This window comes from Anolis carolinensis, chromosome 1 (genome assembly GCF_035594765.1).
Source record: "Anolis carolinensis isolate JA03-04 chromosome 1, rAnoCar3.1.pri, whole genome shotgun sequence".
In the NCBI taxonomy this organism is placed as follows: Eukaryota; Metazoa; Chordata; class Lepidosauria; order Squamata; family Dactyloidae; genus Anolis; species Anolis carolinensis.
The window spans coordinates 218,256,013-218,280,451 of record NC_085841.1 but is presented as its reverse complement, the minus strand read 5'-3'; the positions used below and the strand labels follow the sequence as shown (position 1 = coordinate 218,280,451).

The window sequence follows — 24,439 nt, the reverse complement described above, 5'->3', positions numbered from 1 at the left end:
AGGTCTAGCACCAGCTGAGGTTTACAAACATTGCACCAATTGTTTTCATGGGGGTTAGGAGCTCAGGATCCCTATGGAAGTAGAAAAACAGCAAATAAATTTTTTTTAACCTGAGGGAACACCTTCCTAGAAATGTTTAGGTCCTCCAACATGAAGGTATGGTCAACCTCTAGTGGAAGTGGATCATAGACTCATGCTAGTTGTCAAATATATAAGTCAAATATATTTGATTTTGGTCAGACTGACTTTATATATTGTCCATGACAAGTTGATGAATGTCTGCACCCACAATTCATTATAATCAATTCCTTTTACCAATAATTCAGATACGTATAATTACATTTCATTTGTAAATAAACAAGAGATAATACTGGTCCTTTACGCAAATTTTCTGCTGTGTTTTTTGAGATTGTGGTGATCAGGAAGAGATTTTTTTATGTATAACAGGCAAGCCAATTCAATATTTAAAAGTTTAAAAGCCTCGGGTGATCGCTTTGCATAAGATAACTCCAATGATTCATTCACCAGAACCCATTGTCTAGCTGATTCCCGCCTTCCCCAACCTGATTGGCCCTGGCAGAGGCGAAGGTTGTCCCTCATTGGCTAAGGCGCAGAGCGGGAAGCCTAGCTCCCGCCTAGTGTGACACCCTCGACCTATCAGCAGCCAGATGAGCGGAGGGACGGGGCGGGAAGTTCAAATAGACTTCAAACTTGCAAGTGTATAAAATGGCTTTATTTCCAATGTATCGTTACAACTTGCATGTCGATCTATCGCTGCTCGATGTCCGTTCAGCTGAATCGCTTTAATAAACACTTTGACGGTTTTTCCTTCAACTTGGCAGAGCTTTTCCTTTCGGTCTCAGGTAAATTATAATCCGGTTCATTTCCTACTTTTCGGTCGGCTCGCCAAGGTTCGTTCCCTCTTCTGGGAGACGGATTGGATCTCCCTCACAGGGCAGATCCCTGCTAAATCGCGGTCTTGATAACAAAAGTATAATTAAGAAGTCTAATTTATTTAATTTTTAAAAGTAAGAAATTAATGAATTGCCTGTAAAAGTTGCAAGTATTTTGCAACGAATAGCTTTGAGGGGCATTGGAAGTATAAATGTAATCAGTTACTTTTTGAATTGGTCCCTAACTACAAAACTGGTAGTACCAGAATGAATTGCTACTGAAAAGAGGCCTGTACATTGGAGCTTTGCTAATGCGTAGCTTGTTTAGCTGAGATGTTGAGCTGGGGGAAAAAAAGAAAAGAAAAATAGTAATTTTGAGGACATGGTTTTGAGATGTAGAAACAGAGGGTGGACTCAAATGGTGCCAAAGCTCAAATCATAACCTTCTCAATAGGAAATGCATCAAAAGGAATCTTCTTTTGCACAGAGAATATCCTTTTAAGTGAAGTTAACAGGAAAGTCTCATTGTTCTACAGTAAAATTTTACAGGATAAACTGAATTCTTATCAGGTGTTCAGTTATCTGGATGCTGCTACACTTTTTCAGCACTGCCTGTTTGGTTAGATAAGTGGATTAATGAACAGAGGGCAGGTGAGGTGGTCAGAAGAGCATAAGAAACAACACTTCTCACGAAAAGTCATACTATGTATTTGTATGTAAGTGCTACAAAGAATTGCTAAATCCAACCCCCCCCCCCCCAAAAAAAAGTTACAGAACATCAGAAAGTCTTACTGGACCATGTGCCTTAAATTCAAAGCTTATACAGATGCATGATTTTTTATTAATTAATTTTTATTTACATATATTAGCAACTTATAGTGAAACAGAACACAAAACAATGAACATTTTATGAACACATAACCCCACCACCAAGGCCTGAACAAGTATCATTTCCTTTACCATAAGATTTATAAGTCAACCATGTTGAACATTAGTGCATTTCACACTTCTTGACACTGGCATGGAATATCTGTGTCCATCACAAGAGCATCTGAAAGAAACTAAATATTAGAGGGAGGAGGGCAGGGTTGCCAAGCGTCCCAGATTTTAAGGGACAGTCCGGTATTTGAATGAAACACACACCAGGCGGTTCCCAAAACCGAGTGCTCGCTGGAGGGACTAACCTCATCCCTTCGGCAAGCACTCAGATCTTTGGAGGCACCCCGTGCGCATATGTCAAATAACCAGAACTCTACTGTATGAATATTAACAATAGTTACTCTGGGACCCTAAGCTGGGTCTGAGAGAGGGCTGCTTCTCCATGCCAGCTGATGTGTGCCAATGGGTGATAATAATAATAATAATAATAATAATAATAATAATAATAATAATAATAATAATAATGGTTCTTTGACAAAATTGAAGGAAAAGCTGATAAGGAGAAGACCTGGCTATGGCTCACGAATAGGACCCTGAAGAAGGAGACAGAAGGCCTGATCCTTGCAGCCCAGGAGCAAGCCATCAGAACAAATGCAATTAAGGCCAAGATCGAAAAATCAGCTGATGACCCAAAATGCAGACTGTGCAAGGAAGCTGACGAAACCATTGATCATATCCTCAGCTGCTGTAAGAAAATCACACAGACAGACTACAAACAGAGGCACAACTATGTGGCCCAAATGATTCATTGGAACTTATGCCTCAAGTACCATCTCCCAGCAGTAAAGAACTGGTGGGATCCCAAACCTGCAAAAGTATTGGAAAATGAACATGCAAAGATACTGTGGGACTTCCGAATCCAGACTGACAAAGTTCTGGAACACAACACACCAGACATCACAGTTGTGGAAAGGAAAAAGGTTTGCATCATTAATGTTGCCATCCCAGGTGACAGTCGCATTGATGAAAAACAACAGGAAAAACTCAGCCGCTATCAGGACCTCAAGATTGAACTTCAAAGACTCTGGCAGAAACCAGTGCAGGTGGTCCCGGTGGTGATGGACACATTGGGTGCCATGCCAAAAGATCTCAGCCGGCATTTGGAAACAATAGACATTGACAAAATTACGATCTGCCAACTGCAAAAGGCCACCCTACTGGGATCTGCACACATCATCTGAAAATACATCACACAGTCCTAGACACTTGGGAAGTGTTTGATTTGTGATTTTGTGAAACGAAATCCAGCATATCTATCTTGTTTGCTGTGTCATACAATAAAATAATAATAATAACAGTAGTACTCTGGGGAAGACCCAAACGTTTTAAAAGTTGGTGGACTTAAAAGGGGTTGAAATGCCCTCTGTGTGTGGCAATTTTCACCCCTCTAGCCCAAAAACTGAACAGGGAGGTGAGCCTCGGAAGCCCTCCCATTGCCACCAATGGTTTGAAAATTTACGTTTTTTTGTAAGCGAGACCAAAATTCTGTTCGTATAGGCACCCCATTTTTGGAAACGGGGACAAATACAATATTGATAAAAATGAATGAAACAAAACAAACCAAACAGTGATTCCATACAAATACACACCACTACTAGGTTGGCAGAAGCTAGAACTCACCCTGCTCCCCGAATTTGAACCACTGATCTTTCAGTCAGCAAGTTCAGAAGCTCAGCGGTTTAATCCGCTGCGCCACCAGGGGCTCCACACACACACACGCACATAATCAAATTGATCATGTGAAGAAATATGCAGTGCAGGACCAGGAAAGAAGGAACATATTGTTTTAAAAAGAACACCAGGGCTTGGGCAACATGCTGTTTGGACAACTCACAAAATTCCATGTTGGCCAAGAGATTTTCGGATTTAAAGCCCAAAATGCAACTTTCCAAGATCTTTAAAATACTCTTTTGCATGCAGGGCAAGGAACTGGAGTCTTTTTTTTTTACCTTTATGGACTCTATAAAACTGCCTCCTCCTCCTCCTCCTCCTCCAGCATCTGCCTAAGCCAACTAATTCACACTGAGTAATGGTAGTGCCAGCCCTGTTCTGCATTGTAATGTCATCAATATACTACAGGATTCTTGAGTCCTGGCCAGAGTGAGCAACTGATTATATTACATGCCCTCTCTGCAAAATCTAGCACATATCCCTTGCAGTATAACATAGGATCTTTGCAGTGAGGACATCTTGAGGGAAAACACTCTTTGTGGTATCCTCCCACTGAGGACTGTGCTAAAAAGAAAAAAAATACCGCAGGGAGCCAATGCTTTTAAATTATACTCGGCTGCACAGTGCAGATAGACAAGAGTATAAGAAAAGAGAGTGGAAAAGCTTAAAGGTCACATTAAGGTTAGAACAAATACATCACAACAAATTAATCCTTAGCATCTGACCAGTGTGAGCATAGCTGAAGTGAAAGGAAAATAAAAGGCAGTTAAAATGTGGTCGAGAAGTATAAAACAATTCATTAGGCTTCTTATGCCTGTCCTCTTGCGTCTTTCATTTTTCTTGCGTATGCTTTTTAGCTGATGGTGAAGCACCTAGGGTCACTGAATAGGAAACATTTCTTCATATTCAGTACAATATATGTGTGTGTATATGAGGGAAATCAAGAATACATTTGAACATAATATTAATGAAAAGCTCAGTTCTGACTTTTTCCCCCTGGAAAAAGTTGCTGATATCTTAGAACTGAACAACAAAGAATAATGTCTTAAACCCATTGCTAGTTCCAACAAGATTGAACACAGTGGATCAAGTTTATAGAAGTTGATTCAGGGAGTCTATTTGATCAGGAACTCATTATTATTATTATTATTATTATTATTATTATTATTATTATTATTATTATTATTATTGACACAGCAAATGAGATATATATGCTGGATTTTGTATCACAAAATCACAAGTCGAACACCTCCAAGCGTTTAGGACTGTGTGATGTATTTTCGAATGATACGTCAGATCCCAGTAAGGTGGCCTTTTGCAATTGGCAGATCATAATTTTGTCAATGTTTATTGTTTCCAAATGCCGGCTGAGATCTTTTGGCATGGCACCCAGTGTGCTGATTACCACCAGGACCACCTGTACTGGTTTATGCCAGAGCCAGTCCCACAGTATTTTTGCGTGCTCATTTTCCACTACGTTTGGAGGTTTGTGATCCCACCAGTTCTTTACTGCTGGCAGGTGGTACTTATGGCATAATAATAATAATAATAATAATAATAATAATAATAATAATAATAAATTTTCTTTTATTTGTATCCAGCTTTATCTCTCTAAAAAGGAGACTCAAAGCACCTAACAGTAAAAGCAATACAATACAATACAATACAATACAATACAATACAATACAATACAATACAATACAATACAATACAGTACAATACGGGCTACAAAATAAGTATTTTTGCTGATTCTCCCTTCTGGCTGAAATCTGTCCCAATTCCATAATTCAAGCCATTCCAGAAAAAAAAAACCCCTTCCTATCAAGAATTACTTTAAAGACTCTGTGTGCTTCAGTGGGAAGGAAGAAATGGGATGGCTCTGTTGTGTGATCTATCATGGACTCTCCATTTTTGGATCCTACCTACTAACTTGAATGATTTCTTAACAGGTCCCCAGACCTTTTAATACTGCAAGTGTTACTAGAGATACAAAAGTATCTCTAGTAACACTTTTTTATTCTATTTTATTTTATTTTATTTTATTTTATAGTAGGAAATTCATAAAGAAAGATTAATAGATAGAAAAAAGAACAAAAAAACCCCTGATGTTGACATCCATCTACCCTGAAAATAAGACCTAGTAGAGGTTTTGCTGAATTGCTAAATATAAGGCCTCCCCCAAAAGTAAGACCTAGCAAAGATTTTGTTTGGAAGCATGCCTGCCAAACAAAACACCAGAGCATACAGGATTGGTAAATGTACGTACCATAGATTGTTGTACATAGAAATAATAGTAGTAACAAGAAATTCTTGATAGGATTCACACTTTGTCTGGTTATGCTGGTTTGTGATGACAACTACTGTACAGTAGATAATAAATATTCATTTTTTGTTCAACAATAAATGTGAATTCTTCTTCATAGAAAAATAAGACATCTCCTAAAGATAAGACCTAGAGCATCTTTGGGAGCAAAAATTAATATAAGGCACTGTCTTATTTTCGGGGAAACAAGGTAGTTTTCTGAGTCTTTTTTTCTCTCTTCATAAATGTTCTTTGTTGAGGGTAAAGATTCTTAACCTTAACCTAAAATAAATTGGCTCTTCTTGTTTCTCAGTTAATAAGAGTAAGAAAAAAAATTACATCCTTTGATGTGCTATTTATTTTCCCTTTCTTTCATATTCCTCTACCTTGGATCAGTCTGTATATCTAATTGGATTTCCCAAGTTTTTCTTTAATAGAATTGTTAATTTATCCGTATCCTTGATCTCTCTTACTTTCTGAATCCAATCCTCTATGTTTGGTATTTCCTTCTGCTTCCACTGTTTTGCATAGCAGATTCTAGCAACTATGGTCATATAAGTAAATAAAATATTGTCATTAGAGTCTAATTGTATATCCAAATCTATTATACCTAGTAATATTCCAGTTTCATGGGGAATTTAGTCTTTAAGATATATTGGCATGCTGTATGTATTTTGTCCCATTTTTTTTAAACTTCTTTGCAAGTCCACCACATATGAAAAAAGCTACCCTCTTGATCCTTACATTTCCAACAGTTTTTTTTGGTGTGTTTTTGTACATTTAGCTTAATTTCCTTGGCATAATGTACTATGATTTTTTGTGTTACCATGTTTATTGATATAATACTGTCGCAGTGTAAACCACCCCGAGTCCTTCGGGAGATGGAGTGGGGTATAAATAAAGCATTATTATTATTATTATTATTATTATTATTATTATTATATGTGCTATTTTCAGTAAATAGTCCTTTTTTGGTCCCTCTGTTTTGGCCTGTAGGGGAACCAACATTCATTATATCATTATATCATGAATATAGCATGAATTCCCAACATATTTCTATTAGTATAAGTGATATATGATTATATGTAGTACAAGTAGAATAAAAAGGTTGCTTAAAAAGAAAATTCTCAATTACAAAGCCTAGTTACCGTGTTTCCCCGAAAATAAGACCTCCCCAAAGAATAAGACCTAGCAGGGGTTTGGGGGGATTGCCAAATATAAGGCCTCCCCTGAAAGTAAGACCTAGCAACTAAGGCTGCAGCAGAGTTCCATTGGGAAGCATGGCTGCAGGCAGAAGGAGCACTCATTCATACACCGGAGGGAGGGAGGGAGGGAGGGAGGGAAAGTGCTTGCTTTCTGTGCCTCCCTCCCTGCCTGCCTGCCTTTCCTTGCCTGTCCCCCAGCCGAGGCTTGAAGAACCTTCCGTGGCTGCTGCCGTTTCTTCCTTCCTTCCGTCTCCCTCCTGGCCATGCTGCCTTCGCCCCCAAGGCTTCTGATTGGCTCCTGGAGCCCGGGCAAGGGAGGGTGGGAGGGAAGGAAGGAAGAGGGCTTTCCACTCCTTCCCAAGGCTTCGTTCCTTAAAGGTACAGGACGCATTGGGATTCTCCTCTCATCCTTATTCCTATCCTATGCCATGAAACATCAGTTTCATTCATATTTTATACTATTATTCTATTACCATATTATTATCATCATATTCTGTTACTATTATTATATCCCATTATTATATTATCCTATTAACATATTTTATATCATTATATTATATTTTTCTATTATTATTATATCATTATATTATTATTCTATTATTATTCTATTATATTTTCATATTATTATATTATTATTCTGTTATTATTAAATTCCATTTTATATTACCCTATTAATATATTTTATATCATTATATTCTATACTATTATTATATTATATTATCATATTATTATTTTATTATTATTAGCATATTCTGTTATTATTATTATAGTCCATTTTATATTATCCTATTAATATATTTTATATCATTCTATTCCATTCTATTATTCTATTATATTATTATTATATTATTATGCTATTCTGTTATTATATCCCATTATTATATTATCCTATTAATACCATATTATTATCATATTCTGTTATTATTATATCCTATATTATATTATCTCATTAATATATTGTATATCATTATATTATTATTATATTATCATATTATTATTATAGTATATTATATTATTCATCATTCATGACTACATTGAAACTAGAATAGAGAGAAATCAGCGTGGAAACCTTGTGAAACCTAAATTGCAAGAGGTACCATAGATTGTTGTACATGTAAATAATGGTAGTAACAAGAAATTCTTGATAGAATTCATAGTTTGTCTGGTTATGCTGGTTTGTGATGACAACTACTTTACAGTATATAATAAATGTTCATTTTGTTGTTCAACAATAAATGTGAGCTCTTCTTCATGGAAAAATAAGACATCCCCTGAAAATAAGACCTAGTGCATCTTTGGGAGCAAAAATTAAGCAAAAATTAATATAAGACCCTGTCTTATTTTCGGGGAAACAGGGTATGTATCTGCTCAGATAACTTTCAGGTGTTCATTTAATGTTTTTTATTTTACTACATGCAAATGAATAAAGAAAATTCACCATCTGGGGGTGCCATGTTCTAGTTCAGCACATTCCCGGCCCTTGAATCTGATTGTAAAGGCTGAAATTGAACCATGCAAATATTTAATCAATCCCAGAAAACTCTCAGAGAAAAGTATTTACAGTCAAGGCTCTTATTTTATTGCCGGCATTGATTTAATACCAGTCAGGAAACTGAGAGGAACCCAGTAATCCAGTGTCCTTTATACCAATACACTTCTGAGTTCTTGTTACATCAATAAAATATTGCAGGTGAGAAAAGCAGCAGCACACCTTTAAAAATGATTTAAAATGTGATGCATAATGAGGCATATCAATAAAACATCTGGGATTTTCAAGCTTATTCTCAAAAAAAAAATAGAATGTAAAACAAAGTGAAATTATGGTTTTAGGAATAATGTGAGCACATTCCACAATCTCATCTGTTTTCACAAAAGTTACCATGCTGGGGAATCTATTAGGGAGGAAAGTCTAGGTTCTGTCTTTAGTAAATTGTTGACAGTAGCTCTACATAGCTCACGTATGTGTTCAAGAGTATACTCTGAAGACCCAACAGCTTGGATGAAGAATTATTTGATCAGTTTCACTCCAGCTATGAGTTTAGATCAAGACAAGTCACATTTTCAGACTATATTTTCTGGGTAGTGATCACTTGGATCTTGGAAGGATCCTGGAGGCAGAGAAGTGAGAAAGAAAATGGGCTGTCCTCCTAAGAATGAGTGGGATGATGTTTTAATCTTTTTTGCTACTCTGGGCCCATCCAGACAGGCCCAAAACACAGGACTTTTCTGGGTTTTTACCAAGGGTAAAAATGAATTAATTTGGAATAACCTTGATTATTCTGAATTAATTAAATAACCCATTAGATCTTGGCCTTCCTGAAAGGCCCAGGTCTAATAGGGTATTGGGCCTGTGTGGACTCACTTCTGGGTAGTCCCACAACTACCTGGGGGTGAGTCCCCATTTGTCATCCTGAACCTTTGGGGCTCCTGGAGCTCAAAAGTCCAGGATGGCATATCCCCCTTTCTCTCAACCTACTCATTTCCCCCTAAAAAGTAAATAAAACTTACCTGTCCACCATTATGATCCTCGAGAAAATTACTCACCAGGAGATTTTTTTTGGGGGGGGGGGGGAGACAATAACGGTAATGGTGACTGAGTAAGTTTTATTTACTTTTTAGGGGTTCTTTGGGGGGGGCTATGGGGGGCTGCATGCCATCCTGATAGTAATTGGGATGGCATGTAGCCATCCTCCCCAGGAAAGCCTGGGTTTTGAGGTGATTGTGGGGACAGAAATGTGTGCCAAAGCAGGTTTTAAAAACCCACTTTGGAACGCATTTCTGACCTGTCTGGAAGTGTCTGTGGCTTGGCTTACCTTTCCTAAACTTTGAGACCTAAATACATTAGCTAGTCCCAATAAGACTATGTCCAGTATTGAATTTATAAATCAGCATTTCTGTAAATCCTACTGATTCAAAGGGCCAAGTGTAGCTGGGACTAGGAGCTGGATTTCAGTTGAGACTCTAGGAACCTGATGAGTTAGTCTTTGATAATTTCTCATCACTTGTAATGCAGTTCTTGAGCCACCCATTAGTTTGGTACAGTATGGTATGGTATGAGCCATCAGCATCATACTCTCATAGCCTGTTCAGTGAGAATTGGAGAACTGGATGAGCTGGGAAGAATAGGGCTTTGTTTTATTTTAATTTATTTGGGAGGCAAGGCATACTGTGCAGGCATAGCTTGAACAAACTTCAGCTTCTTGGGGTAACATGTTTCTGTCATTTGGCCTATAAACACCCATGTCTGCCTGACTTTTCTTCTGAGAGCAGACAGAATCAGTTGCAGAGACTGAAAATAGATAGGAATTCTACAGACCTAGAAGAGCAGCTGCTCCCAGGTTCATCTGCTGCATCATGATGAGTCACCAGCTCCTTGTTTTCTACATTAAAATGTCACATATCACCATTTCTCTGAACCATGGTGCTCAGAAACATAATGTTCTAGGGCTAGGGAGATGCACAAGTAGACACCTTTGGTTTTACTTGTAAGCTTCCTAGAGACATCTGGCTATTCATGGTAGAAAACAGGATGTTGGACATTTGCTTTGCTTCACTAGACTCTTCTTGTGATCTTTAATTAATGAAGTACAAATACCGGTATGCCCAAGGGGCTATAGCCACAATTTGGGAAAAGTTATGTTTTAGACTACAATACCCTAAATTCCTCAGCCAATATGGATTGTTTGAGTTGTAAACTTAAAAAGTCATTTTCACTTCTCTTCCTCTCCCTACACTGCTGCTCTTTCCTAGTTGTTAAAGTGCTATAATTGAAGATGTTGCACTATGCACCACGCAGGCACTTGTTTGCATTAATGAAAATGACTGAAGGGCTATTATCTGAAGGTGTGTGGTACAACGCCATATAACACAAGAGCCAAGAGAGAGAATGATTAGCTCTTTGTAGGGATGCTTTTGCTTTGATAATGAAATACTGATGCACTAAAGTAATAGCACAAAAATATAATAATATAAATTAAGTTATGATAATATTCTTCTCGAGACTGTAGTGACGTACAACCAAGCTTATACTAGGGACTATGTATGGGACACTAGGAGGCAATAAGAACTCAGATCCTACTAATACATGTCAACTACATCTACAAGTCAAGGGTAGGTTTTGGGGCCAAAATTATGGATTTGGGTATGACTTGTAGATGTGTCAGGGGTCATTCTATGGAAAGAGGAAATTGTCAGTTCCATCCTGGAGTGGCTGTCTTTGGCCACCATTTTCTTGCCCAAGTATTCAAAAAGGCTAGAAGTGGCAGTGCAGCAGAGAGTGTAGAGGGGGTCAGTTTCTTTCAGGTCCTCCCAGGACAGGGTAAGCGCTCTCCTTTCATAACTCTACTCGGAGAAGTGGATAGGATCTTTTTGGCAAGGGTTAAGGTATAGTATTTACATTGACCCATGGCTAAGATGACTCAGATACCTTCTACACTGTCATATAAAATCCAGATTATCCACTTTGAACTGGATTATATGACCATGTAGTAGGGGCCTTAGATCCTCTGAGGGACGTCTACTCTAGCCAGCCAAAACCCGACTGACAACTGTCACCTAGAGGATTTTTTCGTTAGCCACCCCTAGACTGTGGAATGACCTGCCAGGAGGGCTTCAACAACTAAATAAGCTCTCACAATTTAAAACAGAATTGAAAACATATCTTTTCTGGAAGGTTTACCCAGTCAATTTTAAACAATTTTTAATTTTTTTAAAAAAAAATCACATTGTATTAATATTAGGGTTTTAATATTTGTTTTGTTTTTAAAACATGTATTTTGATGGTCCTTTGTTTTATCTATGTATTTTAACTGCCATATTTATTGAGTCTAACGTACATCTTTTTGGGATAAAACACATGGACAAAATTAAGGTGCTCATTAGTATCGCGTATTACAGTAATCTAGGGACCTTATCAGAGGGAGCTAGGGTGAATATATTCTTCCTCCCACTTCAGTTCTGTAGATCTGTTTGCTTGCTTGTGTTTGTTTTCAAGAATCTTCTCCTATACAGCAAAGTCCCATTTAAATTAACAATGCAATTGGTACACATATCAACCCAGAAGTAAACAAGCCCCCACTGATTTCAGAATGATTTACTCCTGAGAAAATGTCTACAAGATTTCAGCTTAAGTAAGACATTCTAAAAAACAATGGGAATGCATATGATAGTCATATTTTTTTACTATAAGTTTTTAAAATTAATTTTATTCCATTTATTTCCTGGAACTAAAAATACTCCCCACCCCCCACCCCCCAACACCCAATTTCTGTCTTAAGAAAGTAGGTTACGTTGAAAGGCTAATTGGTTCTAAGTGACATATGAATATTTTTGAAAAAATTGGATTTAACCTATCATAATACGCATTGGGTTGAGGAGGAAAATGTGAATCCACCCACACTCTTCTACAGTGACCATGGTTGGGAGAAAAAGCTGTAATTTTGAGAAGTGTCTGTTAAAGGTATTACAAATTTGCAATAATGTATTATTCCAACATTTCAGGAGAAAATCAGTCTGTCAGTATAGATTACAGCAAAGCTTTTCATTATGTAAATCATGAAAAACTATGGCTCACTCTTACTAAGAGTGCAACGTTTGACTTTCCTGATTGTAGTCAAAAGAAGAGGCTGCCATCAGGACAGAATACAGAGAAACAAAATAGTTTCGAATTGGCAAGAGTAATCCAAGTGTGCCCTTTAGCACCCTATCTGTTTAACTTGCCTTCTGACACATGTTATGCAAAACAGCATTAGACTTGTAGGAAGGAGCTGTGAACATTGGAGGAAGCAACATCAACAATTTAAGATATGTTGATGACACCATAACTATTAGCAGAAATAGCAGTGACTCAGAACAGCCATTGAGGAAAGTAAAGGAAGAAAGTGCAAAAGCAGAGTTAAGTTGAACAAAAATAAACAAAAAATGACCACAAATGATTTACATAAAAGTAGATGGTAAAGGCATAGAAACAGCCTTTACTTTAATCTAGGGCCCTTCTACACAGGCATTATAAACCACTTTAAAGCCGGCTCAAGGTTAGGGTGTCTGTAAAATGTACACCCCTCAATGAGACCTCCAACTTGCGTCCAGCCAGAAACTGCACATTAAAAAGAACTTACCAGAAATTCTGGATCCAATTTATTAATGTGTGTAATTGGGGAATTAGAACATCTATTTTATTTTATTTTTTGTAGAAGATGGCAGTTAACCCATCTGGGTTTGATGGACAGATTTTAGTTGGTATAAGTTTTGGTAGTACTTCACAAAGGCTTTTTGTATATTTGTATCTCCCACGATTTCCTGACCAATATCTTCAATCACTACAATTATCTTTTTCTGATTTTCTGTTTTTAATTTATTGGCAAGCCATCTTCCAAGTTTATTTGTGGTTCAAAATGAATTTGTTTTTAAAATTTCTTTTTTTCAGTTTCGACCTTAAGGAGCATTGATGTTTGTATTTTAAATTGTTTTAGGTCATCATTTAATTTAATATTTGCTCAGAGGGATCTAATTTGGTTTTCTTTATCTTTAATTTTGTCTTGAATTTCATTTATTTGATGTTGTTTCTTCTTTTGCAGTTTATTTTTTGGGGTGAAAATGCCCCTCATATAGGCCTTCATCGTGTCCTAAATAGGTCTTGGTGACATTCCCGGAGTCAGGTTAGTTTTTAAAAATTCACTAATTTGTCTTTACATTTTTCTACATTGTTTTTTTGTCTTAGATTTTTATTTGGTGTCCATGTAAATTTTCTTGGTATTAATTTTATTTCCATGGATATAGGGGGAGTGGTCTGGGATGAGTGTTAGACAGATCGTAGAGGTTTTTTATCCAGTTGTAAATTTTGCTGGAGGCCTAGATCATGTCTATTCTGGAATAGCATTGGTGATGTTTAGAATAAAATGTCTAATCCTTATCTTTTGGATTTTGAAACCTCCATATATTTTTAAGTGCATAGTCTTTTGCCATTCTCTGAAAGCTGGATGATACTTAGCCACTTTGCTGTAATCCTCCCTTGCTAGTTTTCCTATCCAGTTTGTTGTTTATTACAGCATTAAAATCTCCAAGAAGAACTATATCAGTATAATTTGTTGAGGCAATTTTTTGTGTAATTTTTTTGAGGAAAAATCACCCTGGCACTATTAGTGGCATATAGATTTACGATCAAGATTTTTGATTTGCAATTTTTATAGTAATTAATTGGTAGCGACCATCCTTATCTGATTTTATCTGTTCTGGTAGGAACTTGTATTTGATGTACAAGACTAGTTCCTTCTTCTTTTTCATATCAGAAGCTATAAATTCCAATCTTAGTTTCTTTTAAATTAAATACTTGTGGTTATTGCCTTAAACTATATGATTAGGCCAGCCTGGGAAGAGTATATAAACAGCTCCAACTTCAAACAGACAAATGGCAGCTCTCAGGAGAAAACTCCTTCAATCTCTGATGTTAGCAGGAGTCCACAACCAATGAAAGCCTGGATCCTAACTTGACTATTTCTGAGCCAATCAGGGGAAGGAGCTGGTCATTTGAATGGCTGTCAAAGGAGATAAAATGCCTTGCATTCGGTTGCAAGGGTATAACAGATTGTTTTAGAGCAGAGATTCAGTATCAGACAACCTTTCAGATCTGAAAGTTAACAAACCTCTGTTTGCTGCCTTCAAACCCGGTCTGTGTTTCTTCATCTGGCTGACATGGTAGCAAGGTGCCCTGGGCAATTGATCCACACTGCTCCTTAAGAGGATAGCTGAATTCAGTTTCAAATTCATTTAAACACAAAGCTGCCAGAAATGAGAAACTTTCCACTATGATTTATTCTGAGCTGCCAGCATGACACAAAAGCATTGGAAATGGCTCACATGGCAAACACAGGCTATCGGGCTAGGTCTTTACTGGTTCATCTAAGGTTATGTGGTGGTTGTGTCCATGTTGGCGATGTATTTCAACTAATAGTAACTCAGAAGTCACTGGAAATCTGTTGTACATAAGCTGTTGAAAACTGATGGCTTAACAGCTATTCAGTTCACAGCACTAACAATAGATAAAGTAAGCTCTCAGTTTTTGGCTGACTTTTCTACATTCATCTTTTCAAACCATTGAGAAGAACAACATTTTAAGTATTCACTTTGCATGTTTGTCACAGCTCCTTTTAAGTCGAGACTTGGAATCATGCAATCCTCCCTGTGTTGTTAATCTACAGCTTATGGTATTCCTCAACATTGGCAATGGGTTTTTTTTGTGTATGTGTCAGGAGCGACTTGAGAAACTGCAAGTCGCTTCTGGTGTGAGAGAATTGGCCGTCTGCAAGGACGTTGCCCAGGGGACTAGAGATGATGTGAGCTGAGATCAAACATCTTGTTGAGTGCTACATGTTTCCCATCCCAGTTCTATGATTTTCCATGACATGGAGAAATTGATCAATCAATCATTCAAAAACTGAGGCAGCAGTGTAGGCCATAAGAAAAATAACTTTTTTTTACCAAGACTACCAAAAGATCACAAAAATGTGTGGAAAGACTTTTGAGATCTTCAGAACTCCTTGTCAAGTAAGATGTATTTGTTATCTCAGTCTCTCTTTTCAGTGATCTTTATAGATGATAGCTCTCCAGCAAAATAGAAAGAGTTCATATTGCACAGAAAGGAATCAAAGCATGAGACTCTGTAGCCAAACCTAGCGTATTAGCTGAAATAACAGAATAATTGTGTGTGAATCAAAAGGTACAATAAAGAATCAACAAATGATAGGAGTGAATAATACAACCTACCAGGTAAAAACTATGTTTTGTACATAATGGCTCAGATGGCTCAAGTTAATAAGCCAGTCCTCCAGAGAATAATGGAGAAATGGGACCAGCCAGCATTATGTAGCTGCTTCGAGACTCTTTTATATGATTCCACAGGAATCTGGCTTGCATTTAAGGAATTTCTGTGTGGGTGTAACATCCTTTGTGGCAAACTACTATAGCATAATATTACCCACAGATTAAAAGAACTTTTTAATGCATACTATGAAATGGAAGGCGTCAATAGATTGACATGTGGTGCTTCACAGAAAATTTGACACATGAGCCATGTAAAATTTGAATTTACCTTTCATCATTTAATAACCTGCTGTTAGACTAGCCAAGAGAAAAACTTCTGATTTTTCAAAGGAACTTGACTTCAGCAATATAGTAATTACTGTCTGTATATGTGTGTGTGTGTGTGTGTGTGTGTGTGTGTGTGTGTGTGTGTATACATATAAACATATGTTAACATACTGTAATTATATTGATGAAGTTCAGTTCCTTTGAAATCAGGAGTATGTATATATATCACATGAATTGCTTTACCAATTGCCCTAGGAAATACCATAACTGTTGTAACAAGAGTAACCCTAATTTCATTGCTTGTTGGTCATAATTGCTAGCCAAGTATTCAGGAGAAGATCACACTTTCTTATGGATTGTGGCAAGTTATAGCCTTAAGCAATGATGTTATGAGAAACATCAAAGGAACACCTTTTGCAGATCAAGATGAAGCAGCCAGTTTTGCCAAAATGTGGTTCATAGACATGATGGTTGCTTGGCATTGCTATCCATTCCAGCTTCCTGCTGATGGCCAATATCACACCTGCAATCGCATGCTGAGGGTTAACCAACTACACAAAATGCAGATATCATTGCTATCTGTAAATCCTTACTTTCTGAGTAATGATATAACAATCTTCCTGTTCATTAGCGTAGTGCATAATAATGGATAACTGGGATACAGTTTTCATTTCCTACCCTGAAAGTTGCATCGCCACATGATGGAAGTGACATAATCTCATCTCTAACCATTATTTTGGATTGAAAAACAAGCTGATAAATAGTTTGGGAGAGTAAAAAGACAAATGGCTGCACCTCTGCATGAATTCGGACAGTTTGGTGTGAATTTACAGGTAGAAATTTTGGGGGGTGTCCTGTACCCATCTGGATAAAAATATCCTCATTTTTCATTATTTTATTTATTTATTTACAGCATTTATATTCCGCCCTTCTCACCCCGAAGGGGACTCAGGGCGGATCACATTACACATATAGGCAAACATTAAATGCCTTTTAACATAGAACAAAGACAAACAAACATAGGCTCCGAGCGGGCCTCGAACTCATGACCTCCTGGTCAGAGTGATTCATTGCAGTTAATTGCAGCTGGCTTGCTCTCCCTCCTGCGCCACAGCCCGTCATGGTGCCCCATTGTGGAATGAGAGTCCCACTGAGCAACAGGACATCTCTAATAGTGCCTCCTTGTGCACTGTGGCAATCCTCTAACTATTTGGTTGTGTGTTTTCAAACATTATTTCACTTCATTAAATTAATTTACACCCCACCTTTCTCCCAGTATGAGATTCAAGGAGGCTTACAACCACTTAAAATGCAGCACCATTAAAAACAATTCAGAGAAAAGTTAAAACATGATCAAAGCAAATCTCTATTTCAAAAACTAAAGTTAAAAGTCTTAACAATACATCCAGAGCAGAATAAAATAGAGACACAACGACCGCACTAAAAGCTCCATCCACTGCCACACATTAAAAACCAAACACCTCCCTAAATAAAAGAGCCTTTACTTGTGGGGTGTAAGAGAGAAGGGAGGGTTTCAGCTAGACTTCTGGCAAAAAGGGAGTTTTGTAGCCTAGGAGAAGTGACTACTAGTCTTGTGCGTTTGTATAAAATCGCTACCCATTCCTGTTTGTTCTATTTGTATGGTCCTGTTTCCATGTCCTTCTGAAACCGGTGCCCATCCAAATGACCTCTTGTGTTTCACCATCCAAATATACAAATGCATTTGTCCCATTGGCGGCCCAGGCTCCCCTTCCACTCAGTTTTAGGATTAGAGGGGTGAAAATCCCCACACATGTAGGGCATATCTACCACTTTTAGCCCTTCAACTTTTACAAGGCTTGCATCATCCCCTGAATTTTAGGAATTTTTTTCTTTCTATACATAAAATTTCCTTAAAAACATTTGCTCTTTCCCCACTGGTCCCGCCCTCTAATTTAAGGGCTTAAGATACCAATGATTCTGAGACGTTTTACTCTCGATCTGCAGAGGAGACCTGAAGTTAAAGGCAGGGCTTAAGGAAGCACTGGTTCTGAGAGGTTATCTTTTCCATATGCAGAGGAGAACTGAGGTTAAAGACAGAGTTTAAGGTACCACTGATTCTGAGAGGTTTTTCTCTTGATTTGCAGAATAGACCTGAAGTTAAAGGCAGGGCTTAAGGACGCACTGATTCTGAGAGGTTTTCTTTCCATATGCAGAGGAGAACTGAGGTTAAAGACAGGGTCTAAGCTACCACTGATTCTGAGAGGGTTTCCTCTTGATTTGCAGAATAGACCTGAAGTTAAAGGCAGGGGTTAAGAAAGCACTGATTCTGAGAGGTTATCTTTTCCATATGCAGAGGAGAACTGAGGTTAAAGACAGGTTTTTAGGTACAGTAGAGTCTCACTTATCCAACATAAACGGGCTGGCAGAACGTTGGATAAGTGAATATGTTGGATAACAAGGAGAGATTAAGAAGAAGCCTATTAAATATCAAATTAGGTTATGATTTTACAAATTAAGTACCAAAACATTATGTTATACAACAAATTTGACAGAAAAAGTAGTTCAATACACAGTAATGCTATGTAGAAATTACTGTATTTACGAACTTGGCTCCAAAATATCACAATGTATTGAAAACATTGACTACAAAAATGCGTTGGATAATCCAGAACGTTGGATAAGCGAGTGTTGGATAAGTGAGATTCTACTGTACCACTGATTCTGAGAGGTTTTCCTGCTGATCTGCAGAGGAGACCTAAGGTTAAAAAATAAGCAGGCTGCAAGGCAGGCACTGAGGGATGCAAGATGCAATGAGTGCAGCAGGCAGAGCAGCAGCACCACCACCCAGCAGCTAAGAAGGACTCGCCCGCAATGAGCTCTTTGGGGGCGTTCACCCCATTAAATAGCCAGAGCCTTGAATGGCGATGTCAGAACATTCAGTTCTTCTGATTGGCCAAAACTGGCTCAGAAAACCAGGATATGCTCCCAGGACCACTCAGGGGAGCCACGTGAATAGCAGCAAGGCAAATGGTTTTGTGCTGCTTTCACTTTCATTTCACTGCTTCATCCGTTTGGAGAGGGATCTGCTATACCGTACCAAGCAGAGATAAAACATATGAAACAAATACCAGGCCGTACTCTAGTGGCTACTAAGACAACTCTTTCCTGTGTCCTCACTAAAGGGATGGGATCAAGAGAAAGCCCACCCTTGCAGATCTTGAAGTTATTGAGGTTTCATGATCTTTAGTGTTTAACCTACAGAAGAGAAGGTTGAGAAGAGACACGATCACCATGTTTAAATATTTGAAAGGCTATTATAAGGAAGAGGGATAATAGAATAGAATAGAGTAACTTTATTGTCATTGTACATTGTAGACTTGTTTTCTGCTGCCTAGGAGACAAGGACTCAGAGCAATGGGTCCAAATTACAGGAAAGCAGATTCCATTTGAATGTTCTAAAGAACTTCCTGACCGTAAGGAGGGCTGTTCAACAGTGGAATCTACTACCTTGGAGTGTGATGGAAGCTCCTTCTTTGGAGGCTTTTAAGCAGAGGCTGGATGGCTATCCGTCAGGGCAGGCCCGTGGCCAGGATTTTGGTTCGGGGGGGGGGGGGGGGGGACTGAGTCTGAGTGAGAGAGGATCTACCCTAGCAAACCTTTTGTATTGTTATCCCAATACCCCCATGCCTATGGGATATATTGAGCATGGTGATCAGATCATGATATGAATGAACACAACAGTTTAAATAATAAACGTAAGGCCTTCTCGCGGACCATCCTGAGAATTTCGGGGGGGGGGGGTTAAGCCCCTTAACCTGCGTCAGGAGTACTTCAATTGTGCTTTTCCTGCATGGCAGGGGATTGGACTAGATGGTCTCTTTTAACTCTATTATTCTATCATTCTATGAGGCAGTTTTAAAATCGAAAAGTCTGGATCTAAGCATATAATGTCAGAGATTTAATTCTGAACTAGTTTTGTACTCCAGCAATGAATATTGCATTTCACAGACTGTGATTAATTATGTTGGCCATTTTTATCAATTGGACCCTTGATACCAACTGGTTGTTGGTTTCAGAACCTTCTGTGGATACCAAAATCCATATATATGAATAAGTCCCATTATATACAAAGGTGTAGTGAAATGTTGTTCCTTCTGTAAAATGGCCATTTAGGCATTTTTGTGGGGGGATGTTTTCAGGCCACTGATAGTGGAATTCATTGACGTTGAGGGAGCCCCCAGTAGCCACATGACCTTGGAGGTGTCTACAGACAACAGAGGCTCTTAGGCTTAGAAATGGAGATGAGCACCAACCCGCAGAGTCAGAAATTACTAGACTTAATGTCAGGGGAAAACCTTTACCTTTACCTAGGATACAGAGGGCCAACTGCAATTGTATTGTTAATGGGGAAGGGATTGAGAGGTAGGGATTGATTCATTTGTTATCATTGGATTCCAAAAAAGAACACATGAAACATTTTTACACAAGAACAAAATGCAGTCCATAGACTGCATTCCCCATTCTTGGTGTAAATATTAACTAATTCAAGTTCATTTTAAGAAGCGTTTTACTTGCTTCTGAGGACAAGGAAGAACTAGAACGTCAAGTGAAAGCATGTTGTGACCAGTTGGCGCATTTCAGTCTTCGCCTCAACATCAAAAAGACGGAGTACCTGACAACTAATGAGGAGGAGACTGGTACCATCCAGGCAGATGGGGTGGATCTCCCAAAAGTCAACACCTTCAAGTATCTCTGATCGATGATAACTTCAGATGGCAACCTTTTTGATGAAGTCACCACACGGATTAATACAACTCCACCTCAGTGTTATGGAGATGAGGATGCCATGATCTACAGCTGGTGTTACACGCCTTGACCTCATCTGTAACACTGACATCCGGCAATGCTTTGGCATTGCTCCAATTGCTGACAAACTACGAGAATTACGGCTCAGATAGTATGGTCACTCCCTGAAGTCCATTCGCAAGATTGTTCTTGATTTAGAAGTGCTTGGCAAGAGACCAAAGGGACAGCCAAAACAACACTGGCTGAACACATTGCACATCGATCCAAAGACTGCTGGCATATACCCTGACCAGGCGCACAAGCCATTTTGGGTTCTGCGGGATCGGCCGCCCCTCCCGTCTCATCCTGGTCCTGGGGGGCACGCACGGACCCCAGGCCGAAGGACCATGGGATGTACCCCCAGGTATATGGCAGTGCTGCTTTCTCGTTCCACCCTCCCAGTCTACTAGAGTCCTGGTTGACTGGACCCCTCCCGGTCTATCAGGCTGAATGGATGGAGTAGCCCGGGAGGCGCGAGTTGAAGAAACCAGTAAAGCAGGACAAATGCTGAAGAAAAAGAAGATTTTAAGAAGTTTTTTGACAGGGAGTTTTCAAGTTTCATGCAATTCCCTTTTCAGATTTAATGGAATGGCATACAACTCCCATCCTTAAAAAAGAAATTGAGAGATAATAGTGGGAAGTAACGAGCAGTATAACAAGTAGAAAACTAGATAAACTTTAATCTCATTATCATGATAACAAAAACTGACTACAGTGAGCCTTGGTATCCACTAGGGTTTGAGTCCAGCCCCCTCAGGGATACCAAAATCCATGACTACTCAAGTCCCACACTCAAGTACACAAGGGTGTACTAAAATGGTGCTTCTTAAACAAAATAGCAAAATCAAAGTTTGCTTTTTGGATATTTGTAAAAAAAAAAATAATACAGAACCCATAGATATGGAGAGCTGACTGTACTTTCAAAACAATGTTACACGTCACAAGGTGAATTATTTTTGAAGAGTAACTTTCCAAGCTTGGAGAAGGGATTGTATAGGAATGTAGTAGTGTGTGTAACATTCATTCCTCAGCCTGGTCAGGGACTTCACTCATAGGGCTGGTCATTTGAAGGATCTCCATGAGCAACAGGCTTTTCTTCATTGGCTGGAATTCAAGGCATCTCTAGAGATTTACACCCTGCCAGGATCCAGTAAAAATCAGTCTCCTCCCTCTTGCTTCTCTCCTGAGAAAGTGCTTTGGTTTTTTTATATGAAGAATGTTAATTTGTTAGCCCAGCAGGAGACAAGATACAAGCTTCAGAGAACCCTGACTGCGGCAGCACATAAAACTTTATGTATTGAAAGGTCCAATTTCTCTTTTGGCTCCCAAATTCCCAAAATGTTTCTTCCACAGACAAAGTGTCTGTACTTGCAATCTCAGTTCAATCTGAGTGTACTTCAAAGCAGCATGGGCACCAGTGAGGGATGGGATGCTTGTTAGTCACAGCCGTTCATGTGAATTGTCAGCTCACTGGACCAGTAGCCTCAGGGTGCAGGAAGAATGAACTATTATCAGTTTGTGATCTATTATGAAAACCTATTTAGAGGAACATTTGGGACTACAAATCTGCATGCAATACAATACGTTCATCCCTTTGGATGTTCTGGTACTACCAATGACTGAAGACTTTGTTCCGTTTATTATTTCTGAGAAGAGCTTGCCAACAATTTCACATTTTTTTCGCCGTAAAGGCCAGATGAAAGAGATTTGAGATTGCAGAAGTTTGAATATGAGAGAAAACAAAACTAGCAGCTTTACTCCATACAGTTTGAAAGTTTAGCTTTTAAATCCTTAAGTATTCAATCATGTTGAATGTGTGGGCCTGAATGAGGATTGCCACACACACATATAGTTGAATTTTGTTGGGCAGTCACAAATATATAACCTACAGTTACACATTTGTGACTGCTATATATTCACAATCCCTACATAGTCCCTAATTTAGAGGCTACATAGGTACTGTAAAAATCCCCAAATCCTGGTAAACAGCTGCTGGGATTGATGGGGTACAAATGAAAAACAGCTGCTTCACATATCTACTCCACCATTTCTAAACAATCTCTGGCATATAGAGGATCTGTGATGGAGTCCTCTTATTGCAGGCTGCACCAAAGATAGTTCCTGTGAGTGTTTGGGAACATTAAGCAGCTGCTTCTCAATTGACGAGGAAACAGATTCCTGTCAATCCCAGCAGCTGGGACAGAAATCTCACAGCACCAGATTGGCAGGAGAGTAGCTTAGGAGTCATCAGACCAGGCCCGTAGCCAGGATTATGATTTGGGGGGGGGGGGGCTGGGATTTTGATTCGGGGGAGGGGCTGAGTCTAAGTGAGAGAGGATCTACCCTAGCAAACCTTTTGTATTGTTATCCCAATACCCCCATGCCTATGGGATATATTGAGCATGGTGGTCAGATCATGATATGAATAAACATAACAGTTTAAATAATAAATGTAAAGCCTTATCGCAGACCACCCTGAGAATTTCGGGGCGGGGGGGGGGGGGGGCTGGCTACATGCCTGCGCTAGAGGCTTTGGAAGGACCTAGCAGCAACTATACCCCAAACTCTATCAAAACTAAACCCTTTAATAAATATATAAAATGACTAGCTGTGCCCGGCCACGTGTTGCTGTGGCAAAGTGGTGGTGGTATTGGTTAAAAATTGTTGTGCAATTTTTATTTGACGTTATTTGTATTTTTTAATTAATTTTATTGTAAGTTATCTTTTTATTTATTATATTTTATTATTTTCTTGTATTAGTTTTAGTTATTTTCTGTTATTATAGTATTTTATTGTATTAATTTTTTTAGTGTTTTTTTTTTAGTTTTTTTTAGTGTTTTTTATTGGGCTGCTAGGAGACCAAGTTGGAGGAGCATAGCCTTCTAACTGGCAACAATTGGATAAAAGCAATTATTCCTCTCCCTCTAATTAGGACTTTCTTTTTCTTTTCTTTTTGTTGTATCAACCTGGAGGCATGGATGATGGGTCGTGTTGTCAAATTTCGAGGTTGGGGGGCCTGTAGTTTTGTTGTTTTGTGGGTCGCCGTGATGCCATCACTCTTTTATATATATAGATGGAATGCGATGGAATCATGGCAGTTGTAGTTTCTCAAGGCCTTTTTCCATAGAGGGTTGATGCTTCACCAAACTACAACTCCCATAGCATTGATACATGGCACTCTCTATATTCAGCATCAGTTACCTAAGACGATGTTCTTATCTCATGAATGGTGGAGCCCCCAATGGCATAGTGGACTAAAGCCTTGTGACTTGAAGGTTGGGTTGCTGACCTGAAAGCTGCCAGGCTCGAATCCCACTCGGGGAGAATGCAGATGAGCTCCCTCTATCAGCTCCAGCTCCATGCGGGGACATGAGAGAAGCCTCCCACAAGGATGGTAAAAAAACATCAAAACATCCGGGCGTCCCCTGGGCAACGTCCTTGCAGACGGCCAATTCTCTCACTCCAGAAGCAACTCAGGTTGCTCCTGACACACACACACACACACACACACACACAAA

General features: G+C 38.8%; 1 long non-coding RNA gene across 1 annotated transcript in view; it reads right to left on the bottom strand.

Annotated features, from left to right (window-relative positions):
• Nucleotides 1-505: 505 nt before the first annotated feature.
• The window catches only part of LOC134294390 (uncharacterized), a 115,728-nt gene continuing 91,794 nt past the window's right edge, over nucleotides 506-24,439 (bottom strand). The window contains exon 3 of the long non-coding RNA XR_010001312.1: nucleotides 506-1,234. This is a non-coding gene — a long non-coding RNA (uncharacterized LOC134294390). The remainder of the gene's footprint in view (nucleotides 1,235-24,439) is intronic.